This window comes from Manihot esculenta, chromosome 10 (genome assembly GCF_001659605.2).
Source record: "Manihot esculenta cultivar AM560-2 chromosome 10, M.esculenta_v8, whole genome shotgun sequence".
NCBI lineage: Eukaryota > Viridiplantae > Streptophyta > Magnoliopsida > Malpighiales > Euphorbiaceae > Manihot > Manihot esculenta.
The window spans coordinates 30,120,459-30,136,995 of record NC_035170.2 but is presented as its reverse complement, the minus strand read 5'-3'; the positions used below and the strand labels follow the sequence as shown (position 1 = coordinate 30,136,995).

The window sequence follows — 16,537 nt, the reverse complement described above, 5'->3', positions numbered from 1 at the left end:
TATTTATTTGAAAATAAAGTCAAGAACTTCTGCAAGAGGATAAGGTGGTGGGACCCAGCATAACCCAATTATTGTACCATGTTTCTCTCCCACGTGATTCTCATTAATTTGGTAAAGAAATTAAATTTTAACTAATTAAAATTTATATTATTACTTTCGGTTGTTTACAAATTTCTTTATTTAATTGCTCATAACAGTATAGTGTTAAAATTCTAGGATGATTAAAGTATTTTATATTTTATTTAAAACAAATAAACTTAAAAATAAGAATAAATACAAAATATGACTCATCTCCAAGGAAACTTTATGTAATAGCAGAGAAAATAACCTATACACTAATTTCCTCCCAAAACTTCCACTAGTCAATGAAGTCATCATACAAGAAAATTTTTTATTTTCTTATGAGAATAAAACTTTAAATTAAAAAATATTTATCTTTTATTTTAATTAAAAGAAGTATTTCATTAATTTTTTATTTTGTTAATTAATTAATAAATAATAACATAAGAGAAAAGCATAATTAATTTTATAATTATTATTAATAATACAACTTTAGAAAATAATTAAAGAGTAAGGGATGGCTATTATTTTTTTTAAATAAACACATATGTATCGTAATAATTGAATTTAAATTAAAATTATGATAATTTGAATAAGAGAAAAATTATTATGCATGCATGATATAGCATGAATCGTAAATTAAAATCTCTTCAAAACATGTTGCATAGGCTGATCTTTCGATATTTTACATCAATTATGTATAGATATGTGAGATGGCTGCTTGATTGACTTGATTATCCATGAATTATTTCTCCCCTTCGTTATTCAATGTATTCTCTCTCGATCAAAGAAAACTAAAAGTCATTTTGTTAGCGTATTTATTTAAAATTTTTTAAAATTCATAATGATATATCATTAAATTAAAAATAAAATAAAAAAAAAAGAAGTCCAATGACACTGAATTTATTGCGACTCCTTTTTTTATAATGATTTTTTTAGAGCTATTTTTTTCAATTTTATTCTTTAAAATTTTGATTTATTATTTCATGCATGTAATTTTGATGTCATATTGCATGTAATCCATATAATTTCTCAACTCTGTCACATTGCAATCTTCTCATCCTCATTTTTCCTTGTTGAATGCCTTTACAAATATGATTTTATTAACAAATCTCACTCTTTTCATCCTTCAGATTATTTTCAGTTCTATTCAATCCAACACTTATAAATATAGATAAATCAAAATTCACGGAATTTACACCACGTACATTATAAAATTAAATAGAATTTTAAACCTTTTTACATTAATTATGCAATAACTTATATCTCTATTCACTTTATTAATGAAATAAAAGATATACATTTCATATTTTTTAAAATACAAATATTAATATTAATATCAAATTAATATAAAATATCAACAACTAATTTAATCCAATCATAAACATTAATACAAAATACAAAATGATAGGCATTAATATAAAATATCAAATTATTACCAAATAAAGTCTACGATAGAATTAACTCATAGGATCATGGATAGATATGTCAAGTGGATGAGAAAAAATGTAAAGAAGAAAACTTAATTGAATATTAAGCTCATACAAATAAGACAAAGAAAATATAATAATTGGGACCCACCATAGCCCAATTATTGTACCATTTTTCTCTCCTTATTTCTCAGGTCATTCGCATACCACTGATCCATGTCTGTTGAGCTCTGCAGCCTTCATTCAATTGCAATATCTAATTCATTTTCAGTTGTTTACAAATAATTTAGATTCAAGCTATAACTTTTCCAGAAAAACGAAAAAGAAAAATTAAAATTGAAGAAAAAGTAAAGGAAAAGGAGAGGAAGAATACAAGGAGAAAGATAAAGAGGACAGGAAAAATCGAAGAAGAAGAAGAAGGGGTTGGAAAAAATGAAGAAGAGAGAAGAAAAGGTATTTTAATTTTTTATATTTTTAATTATATAAATAGATGAGAAAATTATTTCGTTAATGAAAATAATAGTTAAAAATATTTTAATAAATTTTTAAAATGAATTATTAGTAATAATAATATTAAGAAATTAAATTATAAATTATTTTAAAATTTAATATACCTGTATACAGTACGTATCATGTATCTCGAATAGTGAGTAGTAGGGCTACTATGCCATGGCTTCCCTCTCTCAAATAATTCATTGTACGACACAACGTTTTGCACAACTTTTAAAATGTTTCCCTTTTACAAAGCAAAAGCTGAATATAGACCTTGACTTACTTACAACCATTCATCTTCCCAACTGCTGACATTTCTCTCTCTCAAATAAATTCAATGAAAATTTCCACACGGTGTGTAGACTTTATTAATAAAAAAATGTAATATTTATTAATTAAAATTTAAAACTTTTTACTATTAACAATTTAATTTAAAAATTTTTAAATTGATAAAATTATTTAAAATTATAAATTTTATTAATATTATATTTAAGATAAAAATTTAAATGGAGAAAGTGTCTCTTAATAATAAAATATTATAAATTATTTTATTATATTTATATATTACGTAATAAATAATATTAATAAAAAATTTAAATTTTTAATTTTTAATTTAATTTAAAATTTTAAAACTAATATAATTTAATCCAAAATTTTTAAATTTATTTTTCTGAATTTTTACTTTGATGTAATTTTAACTTTTTTATTTATCATTAATACTAAAAAAAATTATAATAAGTTTTATATTTATTAATTTTTTATTTTTTAAATATTTTATTATAATAAATTTTATTATATTAATTATAAAAATTATATTATTATTGTTTATAGATCTACTGTTAAGTTTCTGCTGTTGTTTAATAGTATAATTAAACGCTTAAAATTATAATTATAGATATTATATTAAAAATAAATATAATTAAAAAAATATTTTTTAATAAAAAATAAAAAAGTCATTTATTATATTTTGAAAATTTTATAAAAGCTTCTGTAAATTTATTAATATATTTTATTTTTAAATTAAAATTAAATAATAAATAATTTATACTTTTAAAAAAAATAAAATATTTTTTTCATCGTTTTTTTAAAAAATCTATCAGCAAATATATGTTTCCGCAACACTTCCTTAACATCATTTATACATAATATTAATTTAATAAATAATGCAAAAATAATATATTCAGACATTAAAATAAAATATAATTTATTTATTTGAAAATAAAGTCAAGAACTTCTGCAAGAGGATAAGGTGGTGGGACCCACCATAACCCAATTATTGTACCATTTTTCTCTCCTTATTTCTCAGGTCATTCGCATACAAAATAAGACTTATCTCTAAGAAAACATTATGTAATGGCAGAGAAAGGACCTCTTGCACTAATTTCTTTTAATTAAAAGAAGTCTTTCATTAACTTTTTTTTATTTTGTTAATTCATTAATAAATAATAACATAATAAAGAACATAATTAATTTTATAATTATTAATAATATAACTTTAGAAAATAATTTAAAAGCAAAATAAATTATTTTAATGGGTAGGTGATGGCTCCTTGATTAACTACTTCCCCATCACTTGACCTCCCATTTTCGCCTCCTAGTTTCTCAGATCATTCACAAAAGTTAAAACTGTTGTTTGCAAACTCTTTCTTTCAATCTTGAGAGTTCGTACCTTCTTTCTTCTCTTACAACTCATTCTTTGCTATGGATTTTGCGGTAGCTGCTGCTGGCTCTATCCTCTCTGGTTGGTTTCAGGGGCTTCTCGACAGGTTGAACTCCATTGACTTGATGAAATACGTAGACCAAGGTGAAGTCTTGGATCAACTCAAGAAGTGGAAAATGATTCTCAAGAGAATTTATGCGGTGCTTGAAGATGCGGAGGAGAAGCAGACGGCAAATCGATTGGGGGAGATCTGGTTATGCGATCTCAGAGACTTGGCTTACGACCTGGAGGATATCATTGATGAACTTGCCACGGAGGTTCAGCAACGCAAGTTGGAAGAGGAACCTGTTCATCCGAAGAAGAAGCATAAGTTCCCCAGGCTTTCCTCTGTTATGCCTCGTGGGGGAAATCTAAATCTAAATACTATTAAGTTCAATTTTGAGATGGTTGCCAAAATAAAGGAAACTAGTGATAGATTACATGAGATCATAAACCAGAAAGATGAACTCCGTTTAGCAGAATATACTACGAGGAGGGTGAGCCATGTGACAGAAAGACCGCCTGCAACCTCTTTGGTTAATGAAGCAAAGGTTTATGGTAGGGAGGAAGATAAGAAGGCGATGTTGAAATTGTTGAATGCTGAGACAAGTGATGCCCAGGTATCTGTGATCTCCATAGTTGGGATGGGAGGGCTTGGCAAGACAACCCTAGCTCAGCTAGTCTACAATGATCCCACGTTGGAGTTTGATTTGAAAGCCTGGGTTTCTGTTGGCGAAGATTTTGATGTTTCCAGGGTCACAGGAACATTTCTTCGTCAACTGGGCGATGGCGGTGATGATAAAGATTTGAATCTGCTTCAGGTAAAATTGAAGCAAAAGTTGTCTGGGAAGAAGTTTTTAGTAGTCCTAGATGATGTCTGGACCCAGAACTATGAGGAATGGACTCTGTTTTGGGTTCCTTTTGAAGCAGGGGCTCCTCAAAGCAGAGTTATCGTCACGACTCGAAGTCATGATGTTTCATCAATGATGGGTAAGACTCAAGCATATGCTCTTAAGACGCTGTCGCACAATGAATGCATGTCTGTGTTTGCCCAGCATGCTTTGGGAGCAAATAATTTTGACGCGCACTTGGAGCTGAAACAAATGGGTGAGGAGATTGTCAAAAGATGTGGAGGATTACCTTTGGCAGCAAAAGCTCTTGGAGGCATCTTAAGGGGTAAACCGAATCCTGATTTGTGGAAGGAAGTGTTGAGCAGTGAGATACGGGAATTACCAGACAACAAGAGCAATATCCTTCCAGCCTTAAGATTGAGTTATCTTCATCTTCCACCTCATTTGAAGCGATGTTTCTCTTATTGCGCAATACTACCAAAGGATCGCGAGTTTGATAGGCATGAATTGGTTTTGCTGTGGATGGCTGAGGGGTTCTTGTATGACAAGAAGAAAATGAAGGATAGTGAAGGTTTGGGTAAAAATTATTTTGATGATTTATTATCAAGATCGTTTTTTCAACAATCAAATGATAATAAATCAATGTATATAATGCATGACCTAATTATTGATTTAGCTCGCTATGTTAGTGGGGAAACATGGTTACATATGGTTGATAAGTTGGAGAGTACAAAACCATATGCAAAGATTCGACATTCATCATTTATTCCTCATTATAGAGACACTGCTCAAAGATTTCAAAGTTTCTATGGAATGAAGAATTTGCGGACATTTTTACCCCTGCGAGAGCATTGTTATAGATTCTACATTACTAGTAAGGTGGTGCATGAGTTGGTGCCAAAATTAAAATGCTTAAGGTCACTATCTCTAGCTGGTTATAACATTGAGGAGTTGCCAAATTCTATTGGTGACTTAAAGCACTTACGCTACCTTGACTTATCTCATACTCCAATCAGAAGATTGCCTGAATCAGTGGATAAACTCCTCAACTTACAGACATTAAAGTTGCGTGATTGTGATGAGCTTATCGAGTTACCTAAAGGCATATGCAATTTACTCAACTTGCAGCATCTTGACATTATTGGCACAAGGAAATTGAAAGAGATGCCACCACATATTGGTAATTTGACTAGTCTCTGCGTGTTGACCAAATTTATCGTGGGGAAAAGCAATGGTCGGATCACAGAGCTAAAGAAACTTTGTGATCTTCGAGGGCAGCTTCATATTACAAGTTTAGAGAATGTGGAAGTAGCAGATATTCGAGATGCAGGTTTTGTCAATTTGAAGGATAAGCCTGGTATCACTGAGTTGCACTTGGAATGGGCTGAAGCGGATGAACGTTTCGATGATTTGAGAAACCCAAGTCATGAAGAACAAGTTCTCAACTCAATTCAGCCATATCAAAGTCTGTCAAGCCTATCAATTACATCATTTGGTGGTAGGAAATTCCCATCATGGCTGGGTGATCCTTCATTCTCTGGCATGGTGCAGGTGCAGCTATGGAAGTGTCGCCAAATGACATCATTGCCACCACTTGGACGATTAAAGTCATTAAAAAAGTTGAGCATAGGAGATATGAGAGGAGTGAAAGAAGTGGGTGTTGAGTTTTATGAGGATGATTCATGTTTTTCTTGTTTGGAAGAACTAGAGATTAGAAGTATGGGTGAGTGGGAGCTGTGGGCTTGGTCTAATGGTCTGGGTGAAGATTCTGTGCCAAAATTTCCTAAGCTGCATCACCTCCAAATACGAAATTGTCCCAAGTTGGTTGGAGAACTGCCCAACTTCCTTCCTTCCCTGGAAAATGTTGTTATCGATGATTGTCCGCTTTTGGTTGAATTACCAAAAGTTCTCCCATCACTTACAAGACTTCATTTTGAAAAATGTCAAGAGGCAATTCTCAGGAGTGTGACTAATGCCACCAGTCTTACTAGTCTAAAATATTTGGAAATCAGGTTATGTGATGAGCTTGTGTCATTGGTAGATGGAGAGGAAGGGGTCTTGCCTTGCAATCTCGAAGTTTTGGACATAGATGAGTGTCCAAATCTGAAGGAGTTGCCAAGTGGACTGAAAGACCTCAAATCTCTCAAATATTTGACTATAAACGGATGTACAAGTTTAGTCTCCTTCCCAGCAGGGGGTTTGCCGCACAACATGATACGTCTTCATATTGAGAGCTGTAAATCTTTGGAGTCTATGCCGGAAGGAATTGTGTGTCCTAGTAATTACAGTGGCGAGACGTCTCATCTCGAGGAATTGTATATCTCTGGATGTGAATCCCTCAGATGCCCTTCAAATGGAAAGTTTCCATATTCCCTTAAGACTCTTCAAATTCACAACTGGACGCCACAATTTTTAAACTCGCTATACTGTGGGCTTTCTCATCTTACAGAATTACACATATGGTGGTGTCCTCAATTAGAGTCGTTTCCAGGGAAGGAATTGCCTCTCCCTTCTCTTATCTCTTTAACAATAGCTCGCTGTGAAGGATTGAGGTCTCTATCCAATCATATGCAAAACTTTCAGAGTCTCCAAAGTTTAGCAATAAGGTGCTGTCATCAATTAGAGTTGTTCCCAGAGATGGGATTGCCCAACCCCAAGCTTGTGTCATTTCAAATTTTCTGGTGCAAAAATTTGAGGTCTCTACCCAATCAGATGCAAAACCTCACTTCCCTTCAATCTATATATGTATATCTATGTGACGGTATGGAGTCCTTTGGAGAAGGTTGTTTACCCCCTAACCTAACTTCCCTTAATATTGGAGAGTGCTTGAATATGAAACAGCCAATGCTAGAGTGGGGACTCCACAGACTCGCCTCTCTTAGAAGTTTGGCTCTGTACGTGGAGTCAACTGGAGAGTTTATTTCCTTTCCAGATGACGACGGCTTTCTGCTTCCCACTTCTCTTACCTACCTATGCATTATTGGATTCAAGAATCTAAAATCCATATCCAGGGGTATCCAAAAGCTCACCTCTCTTGAAAAATTATCAATTTTGCGGTGCCCAAAACTGCAGTCCTTCCCAGCTGAGTGCCTTCCTGCTACACTAGAATGGCTAGAAATTCACAGCTGCCCTCTGCTGCGGGACCGTTGCTTAAAAGATAATGGTGGAGACTACTGGCCCATCATTTCTGATATCCCCCATGTTTGTATAGAAAATTAAAGATGACTTTGCAGCACTCCAACAATCAGGTAAATATTCCTGTAGTACTTATTCTGGAATAATGCAGCATTTCTGATTATTTCAAAGACTGATATTTAATTGGATTCTATAATTTCAGTATCCGAACATGTGAATTCATGGATCTTTTTAGCACGATTGAATTGAATTCTATCACTTTGTTTTCTCCTAAACAAGATGTTAATGTGTTACTGCACGTGATTTCTGATTTGAGCACATTAAAATGGCAGAGGAACAAATTATTAATATATATATAATTAATTTTCAGTACGTATTTAATACAGTTTCGGTATTCTTTTTATAAAGAATTAGAATTAAAAATTAAATAAATACAAGTTTGAAATGGTTCAATTTTTATAATATCTATTCTTTTTCAATTTCAATATAAATTTTTAATTTCATTTGAAATCTCGCATATAATCTTAATAATATTGATAAAATAAAAATATTTATAATTTATATAGTTTTAATAATATGTTTTATATTTTATTTAATTTTAATATAATTTTATAAATCATATTATCAAAAATATATAATTTTATTTAAAGAATTTGAATTTAAATTTTATAAATTATTAAATAACATATCGTAAAAAATTATAAATATGTTAAAATATAAATAAAAATAGTTATTTTTTAGTTATTTAAGATTTAATAAAAATTTAGTTCATTGAAAACGTATATATATATACTTTTTATTTGATTATTTTTATAGTTAATATTATCAAATTATTTTTACAAATTAAATTATTTATATAATTTAAATATAAATCACTCTTTTAATTATTTAATTATTAGTAATATTATAAAATAATTATATAATTTAATTAGTTATTAGAGATTTTTAATAAATATGATTTAAATAATTTAATTTGTTAATTATAATTTAATAAATTATATAAAGATATTTGTATCTATATATTTACTATTTCATATATAAATATATTAATTATTTTATAATTTTTAATCATATGAGTGAATTATATATTAGTAGAGAATTATATATAATATTTTATTATTATTATTTTAATGTTAATTATTTAATATTTTAAAATAAATATAAAAATACTATAACTTTATTTTTAAAAATTAAAATTAAAATTAAACTGAAACTATATCCATATTACTTAAAATTATATCAAAATTTAATTTTTAATATAACTCTTAAAAATTAAAGAATTAAATGTTTAGTTTGAATTTTAATTCTTAATTAGAATCATACTAAAATTAAAATCGAATAATTTTTAGATATTATGATTCATTGAGTAAACTTTTCATTAATTTTTAAATATTACGATTCATCGAGTAAACTTTTCATTAAGTAATATTAATTGTATAATAAAAAAATTATACCAATGATTATCAAACTAATAATTAAATTTAATGATTACTAAAGAAAATTGAATTTTATGATGAGGATAAATTCAAAATTTATCATGACTAATTTATTAAATTTCAATTTATTTTAATTACATCTAATTGAATAAATCATGAAATTTCTTTTTTTTTTTAAAAAAAAAATTGTTGTTTTATTAAGTTGATCTCAAACTCATAGGGCCTCAAAATCGATTCAAGCATAATGATTTTCTCGTAGGGTTGAAGCTTCAAGAATAAACAATGGGGCCATGGTTGCTCAAATAGGAAAGGGTGGCTATGACACGCATTATAATATTCTATAATTCTCAAGATAATTTTTATTGATAGTTCTACGAAAATTAATCATGGTTATTAATCTTGAAGCTTAAACCCTAAAAGAAAATCACCTTCAACACTAAGGAAGACTTGTATGAATGTCTGATTATATCATTTGATTTGACGAATGCACCTAACATTTTTATATGACTCATGAATATGGTTTTGCGTCATTTCTTATGTAAATTTGTGATTGTTTATTTTGATGACATTTTCATTTTTAGTTGCAGCAAAGAAAAATATTTACAGTATCTCCGTCAAGTCATGACAGCGTTCTAAGAAAATAAATTGATTATTAATCTTAAGAAGTGTATTTATATGACGGAGCGCGTTCTGTTTTTGAAATTCGTTGTTAGCGCAGAATGAATACATATTAATGAGAAGAAGATAGAAGCAATACAGAATTAGTCTATTTCCAAAATTATTTATAAAGTTCGCAGCTTTTATGGTCTTGCTATTTTTTATCGACGATTTATTAGAAATTTCAGCAGTATCGTTGCCTATATCACAAATTGCTTAAAGAAAAAGAGTATATAAATTTGCGTGGACAGACGCTGGCAATAAGAGTTTTAAAGAAATTAAACATAAGTTTACTTTTGCTTCTATTAGTGGAGTGTTTGAGAGTAAATGTGATGCTTGTGAAGTTGAAATTGGTGGAGTCTAAAAGCATTAGTGGAGTATTGTCATAGTCTATAAGGCCTATTACTTTTTTTTAGTGAAAAATTGAATAAAGTTAGAAAATCGTGATCCACTTGCGAGCAAGAGCTATAAGCATATTTCTAAACTTACTTCAATTAATTTCGAGAAATTTTACTTGAATGTTTTCGTTTTCTTTTTCTTTTTTTTTTTTGCCTTTTTTCTTTATATTTTCACAATTAATTCACCCATTATATTTTTCTTTTCTCTTTACAAATTTAAGTATTTTAATTTAATATTGATTCACAATCTAAATTATTTTTAATTATCTATAAATTTCTCCCTTCAATTACTTGTAAAAGCAAAATAAAGTTATATTATTTTTCAGAAGCATGTATTCAAAATTATAGGTTTAAATTGATATTTTTAAAGGATTAAAGATATTATTATATCTAATTGAATGCAAAATTGACAAAAAGAAAATAAAGGGTGAATTTAATGGAACGAATGGGAAAAAGAACAATACAATGGCAGAAAAAGCATGTTGGCATGTCACATCTAATTAATCTAATTAATTTAATTTTTTTAGTTGAAAATTAAAAATTGAGGGAGTGAAATAGTAAATCTTTTATATTTATTTAAATTCACTTTTTACCCAATTAATTTGACTTATGTCCTTCGAAGACTACTATTTTCTTTTTCTTTAAGAATTATATTCCTGACCCTTAATGGATAAAATGAAAAATACAAAATTTAATTAAGTCAAAAATTTTAAAAAAAATCATTGATTAGTGTCCTTTTTCTATCTTTCTAGTGATATAACTAAAAGTAATATTTAAATAATTTATTATAAAAAAATTAGAGTGTTATTATCCCTTAATTGCTAGACTAAGTTTAGTTTCTTTTTAAAATTTGAACCATTTTTATAGGATTTCCTTCAATATAAACTCTTCTAACTTTATAGTTAGCTGCTACATTAACGGCCTCTCTTGTTGCTATTGCTTCTAGAATTAAAGAATCAATTATTCTTATGAATCTCTTGCACCTTCAGGTTAGGACCGTTCTTTTTCCTTATTTTGAATAATTACCGCAATTAATCCTCTATTTTTCGTGCCATTCACCACCCCATTAAAATTGATTTTAACTATTTCTCTAGCAGGTCTTTCCTATTTCATGTCAATTTGATCAAATCGTGATTGTATTTGACATATATTTGAATGATTTACTTGAATGTTTATATCCTTAAAGATTGTGTTCATTTTGCCCTTTCCATAATTATCACAACATAAAGACTATCATTCTCTCCCACTTGGCATCGTGGTCATTGCTCCTTAGGAATGACTTAATTTCATTCCAATATTCTCTTGGTGATGTGCTGTTCAAACTTACTACCCAAAACATTAAAGGCGAGATCAATCAAACTTGTACTGCTCAAGGACATAGGAAGAAATTATGGCCTGATGATTCTGTCATACCATAAAGCTTATGATTAGAGCATGAAGAGATTCTCAAGTTGTGCAGCCTCTCATCTGTTGGTAGATGCTTATGAAGGAACTTTCACATGAAGACTGAAAGCTTTAGAGGGAGTTTTAGCTTTCATAGCTCTTGCCAAGTCTAAATATCACCATTTGGACAATGTTGATCCACTGTAATTTGTTCTAGCTAGAAGCTTGTCCCTTAAATCACAAGCCATCTAGTATCCGAATTTGACTAAATATTCTCCTAATTTCGAGAAGTGCTAGACACGTTCATCCTCTCCTCTAAACGGATTGATCAGAATTGCCATAATATTTTTTATTTCAACATCTTCGAAAACTCTTTTCAATTTTTGGACGTCTCAAGATTGAGAAGCAATGTCTAACAATTAGGATACCTAATGTATTGATAGCTCTAGATCTTGCTTCACTATAGAGATTCAAGGGAAGGTTTTTGGGATCCAATTTTCCTATTTGCATAAGATAGAGTTTCCATCAATGTAACGACTCGAAAATCGGACCGCTACCGGCGCTAGGATCCAGATCGACTTAAGGTCGCCGGGACCCGTAGCAAGCTTGCCATACTCTCTGTGTACCTGTAAAATCCCATACATGATCAAACATAACCTGTAAAAACTGTAAACCTCTGTCATCTCATACTATGGTTCAACCTGTGCATGCACTAACTCTGTACACAGACTCCCCTTGCCAGAGCACTCATCAAAGCTCTAGCTGAGTCCACACAGTATATGTTAAACCTGGTCATCCATACTCATCAACTAGACATACACATAATAGACCATGTATACAAAAAGGGATTTACATTACATATGGGTCAAGCACAATACTATACAAAACCATTACATCTCTTTACATCATTACATCTCTTTACATCATTACATGTCCACGCTAGGCTATTACACATCTCTTACTCTTTCTCTTCCTGTACCCTGCTAGACTCCCCTGTACATTGAACCTGCAAAACTAGGTTAGGGGAGAGGGGGTGAGCTATAAAGCCCAGTGAGTAGAAACAGTGAAAACAGTTCATTAATTACATGCTCTCATGAAATGCATCACATCACAGACATTCCATATCACGGATGGACATGACCACCAAAACTCCCTTCGTCTGTTAGTATGCCTGGCCCGGCCAGGTCTTATAACCTCAGTATGCCTGGTCCGGCCAGGTCTTACAACTACAGTATGCCTGGCCCGGCCAGGTCTTACAACATCTCTAGGGTTATTGGAGTCGCCTTGGTCCATCCACATCATCAACATATTATGCAATGCGTCATATTCGTGAAACTAGTGCAATCAACCTACTACTCATCATGATGCATGAACATGCTTTAGGCATTTAATTTCTTAAAATAAAAGATTTGGTTTAGTTCTACTCACCTCTGGCTAACTCTGAACTGACTCTGTAAACTCTGGTGCAGTACTCACTGCTGGTCTCTGTGGTTCCTCTGGTCCGTACCTACACAGGTGGACTCAGATGAGGGACCAAACTAGCTCAAGAACATCTCTATTAAACTCCCCAAGAGCCCCCTAAACATCCTAAAACAATCACATAAAGCATGCAAAAGAAGGCTGGACAGGGCACCTTCGGCGGCAGGTTCGGCGGCCGAAAGTCCTCTCCAGAGCCGAAACTCATGCACTTTCGGCGGCACCTTCAGCGGCCGAAAGTCTCCTCCAGATCCAAAAGTCCAACTTTCGGGGGCAAGGTTCGGGGGCTGAAACACACTTCAGAGCCTAAAGTTCACAACCTTCAGCGGCTTCGGCGGCCGAAACTCCACTCCAGAGCCGAAAGTCCAAACTTTTGGGAGTGAGCTTAGGTAGCCGAAACCATCTCCTTAGCATGTTCGGCGGCCGAAACTGGGTTCCCCAGTTAGGCAGAACTGTAATACCCGTAAGAAAGGTTTTTCATGATGTGAAATGTTTTATGTCATGAGCTTTGAACGGCCCGTAAGGGAAGAAAGGGTTTCAATCCCTTGACCCAAAGCGGACGTGGTATGTACAAGCGAGGTTTGTTAAGAGTAACAAAGGTTTACAGTTTTTAAAAGAATAGGTTGATCATGTACGGGTCTATACCCAATGTCTAGCGAGTTTAGCAGGCTTACTACGGGTCTAGGCGGCCTTAAGCCGATCTGGATCCTAGTGCCGAGCAGTTTGGAGCCGTTACAGAGGGGTACCGGTTTCCGGGCTGTTACAAGAACCCTGCTCCAACTCATGCACAACTCCCCCAAACCACTCTCAAACATGCATCTCAACACTCCACAATAAGCATATACTCAAGTACATGCACAAAGGGGTCCAAAACTAACTTAAAACCCCAAACAACAACATCAACACAACACATAACATGCTTTTGTACCAAAACATACAAAAACCTACTTAACCTAAACATGCATATCTACCCATCAAACTCCATAAAACCTTCATAAAACTTGATAAGAAGCTAGGGATCTTCACTTACCTCTTGAAAACGAGAGGATACGCAATCCCAACATGGAGATATGGAGAAACAAGCTTCCAAAGTCTCCAAGCTTCAAAACTTTGATCTTTTGCTTAAAACCTTCAAAACAACATCAAAACTCTTAAAACTTTGAAAGATTTGAAGAAAACATGAAGATCACCCAAGGAAGATCATGGTCTCACCTCTGTGAGTGGGAAAGGAAAGGAAACCTTATCTTTCCACCGACCTTTGGCCTTTTTAGAGGTGGCTGGCCAGACCACCTTCAGCTGCCAAATGTGATCCCGAAAGCCATGCATGTTCGGCGGCCGAACTTCACCTTCGGCGGCCGAACCTGGCTTTTCTCCCTTGGTGTTTTTCTTTCAAAAACTCATTTTCTTTATACTTAAAAACATTAAAATATCTTTAAAACACTTAGAAAACATATGTATTATCCTTCTAGAAGGTTCTGACACCCGAGATTCCACCGTACTACAGAAATTCCGATGCCGGACTCTAGCCGGATATTACAATCAATGACATTCCATCGGATTCCTTTAGGACTTGTCGACTCCACAATATACTTTGCCATGTCCAAGATAGTCTAGAACCTTGTATAGCTTGCATAAAATCTGAGTAAGAGAAATATCTGCCTTTGGTTTGGACATTTTTGCCCATGAAATCTCATGGATTTCCTTTCATTTTCTTTTTTACCTTACAAAAACTTTAACAAGCTATTGACTAATTGACAAAAAGATGAATGTAGTCGAAAGCGACTTATTGCATAAGTTGGGATGCTAAGGCTACTAATTTAATTAAAACTTCTCTACCTCCTTGTGACAGCATCTTTCCTTTCCAATCGGTAACCTTTCTCTAAATTTGATCTCTAATTTTTGCAAATGATTGAGATTTAGATCTAGTGATAGCTGTTGGTAGGCCTACATGATGCAATATCTCCCTTAACCTGTGTTGGAATATTAGGGCTGAAGAATAAAGAAGATTTGGCAAAGTTAATAGTTTGACCACTAGTCTTCACATATGCATGTAGGATATTTCGAATATGCCTTAGCTTGATCCATATCCTCTTTAGTATAGATGATGGAGTCATCAGCAATAAATAGGTGCTTCATATTCCACTAATCAATGAAGTTATCAATATATACATATATATATATATAATATAATTTGAAAAAATTTATTAATTAAATCTTTTAAATTTATAAAATACTCTATTAATTATTCTTTTATATCAATGGTGTTTTAGATATTTTTTTTGCAATGCTTAATCTTTAAAATTAATAAAAAAAATTAATTAATAAACTTTTTAAAATATTAAAAATTATTAATATATTCTTCAAAATTAATAGATGATATTTTTTGTAATAGTACTTATAATTAAAAAAATAAAGGGGTGTTTGGTTTAGTAATTGAATACAATTGATAGTTAATAGATATTAAACAATTAAATATCAGCTTTAATATAAAAGTTATTCCCAATCAGGTGGTAGTTGTTTTAACTTTAAATTTTATTTAAATCATATGGTAATTTTACAATTTATTAATTATAATTTTTTAAAATTAAATTTTTATATTAATAAATTATTTAAAATTACAATACAAAATATATAAATTAAAATTATTATAAATAATAATTAAATAATTATAATATTCATTATTATATGATAAAGTTTATACATAGAATAAAAAATAATTATATTTTAATTATTATATATATTGTATAATAAATTACTTTTTTATATTTATTTCATTAATATAATAAATATTAATATTATACAAATAATTATATTAGTTATAATATTTTTTTCTTTTTGTATAATAAAAATGCACATATATATAAAATAAAATAAAAATTATTTTATTACCAATCCTATATATATTATATAATAAAGAGTAAATTATACTTTAATTCTTAAATTTTAATATAATTAATAAATTGATTATTATTTTTTTAAAATGAAACACTTAAATCTCTATATAATTATTTTATTCGAAATTCATTTCATCCATAATTTCATTAATCAATTATCCAAATAAAAAATAAATATTTTAAATATCTATTATTTTCAATTTAGATGGAAAATTTATATTATATAAATTATATTTTGATTCTTAAATTTTAGAGTAATCGACAAATTAATTTTTATATTTTTAAAAATAAATTCTTAAATCTTTCTATATTTAAACTGTTTAAAATTATAATTTTTTCGTTTATTATAAACATTAGTTCAAAACTAGTAGGTAGTCAAATTTTTTTTAAAAGGACAATTTCTTACTATAATATTTTTTATAAAGGTTTACAATTCATTCTCTTTATAAAAATTTACAACTCATTTCTTTCTATAATACTTTTTATAAAAGTTTACAACTCATTCTTTTTATAAAAATTTACAACTCATTTAAAAATTACTTGTACCACTTAAAAATAGTTGAAATTATAATTATTTTTTTAAAATTTTATAGTTATGAATATTAAAATATTTTAATAAATAAAAA

At 30.4% G+C, this 16,537-nt stretch overlaps 2 protein-coding genes across 2 annotated transcripts in view; both read left to right on the top strand.

Moving 5' to 3' along the window:
- The first annotated feature begins 1,705 nt into the window (after positions 1-1,705).
- The window catches only part of LOC122724923 (putative disease resistance RPP13-like protein 1), a 52,488-nt gene continuing 37,656 nt past the window's right edge, over positions 1,706-16,537 (top strand). Inside the window, exon 1 of the mRNA XM_043961166.1 lies at positions 1,706-1,771. The gene's annotated coding sequence lies outside the window, so the exon portion shown is untranslated. The remainder of the gene's footprint in view (positions 1,772-16,537) is intronic.
- The window catches only part of LOC110608164 (putative disease resistance protein At3g14460), a 45,524-nt gene continuing 32,536 nt past the window's right edge, over positions 3,550-16,537 (top strand). Inside the window, exon 1 of the mRNA XM_043961159.1 lies at positions 3,550-3,644. The gene's annotated coding sequence lies outside the window, so the exon portion shown is untranslated. The remainder of the gene's footprint in view (positions 3,645-16,537) is intronic.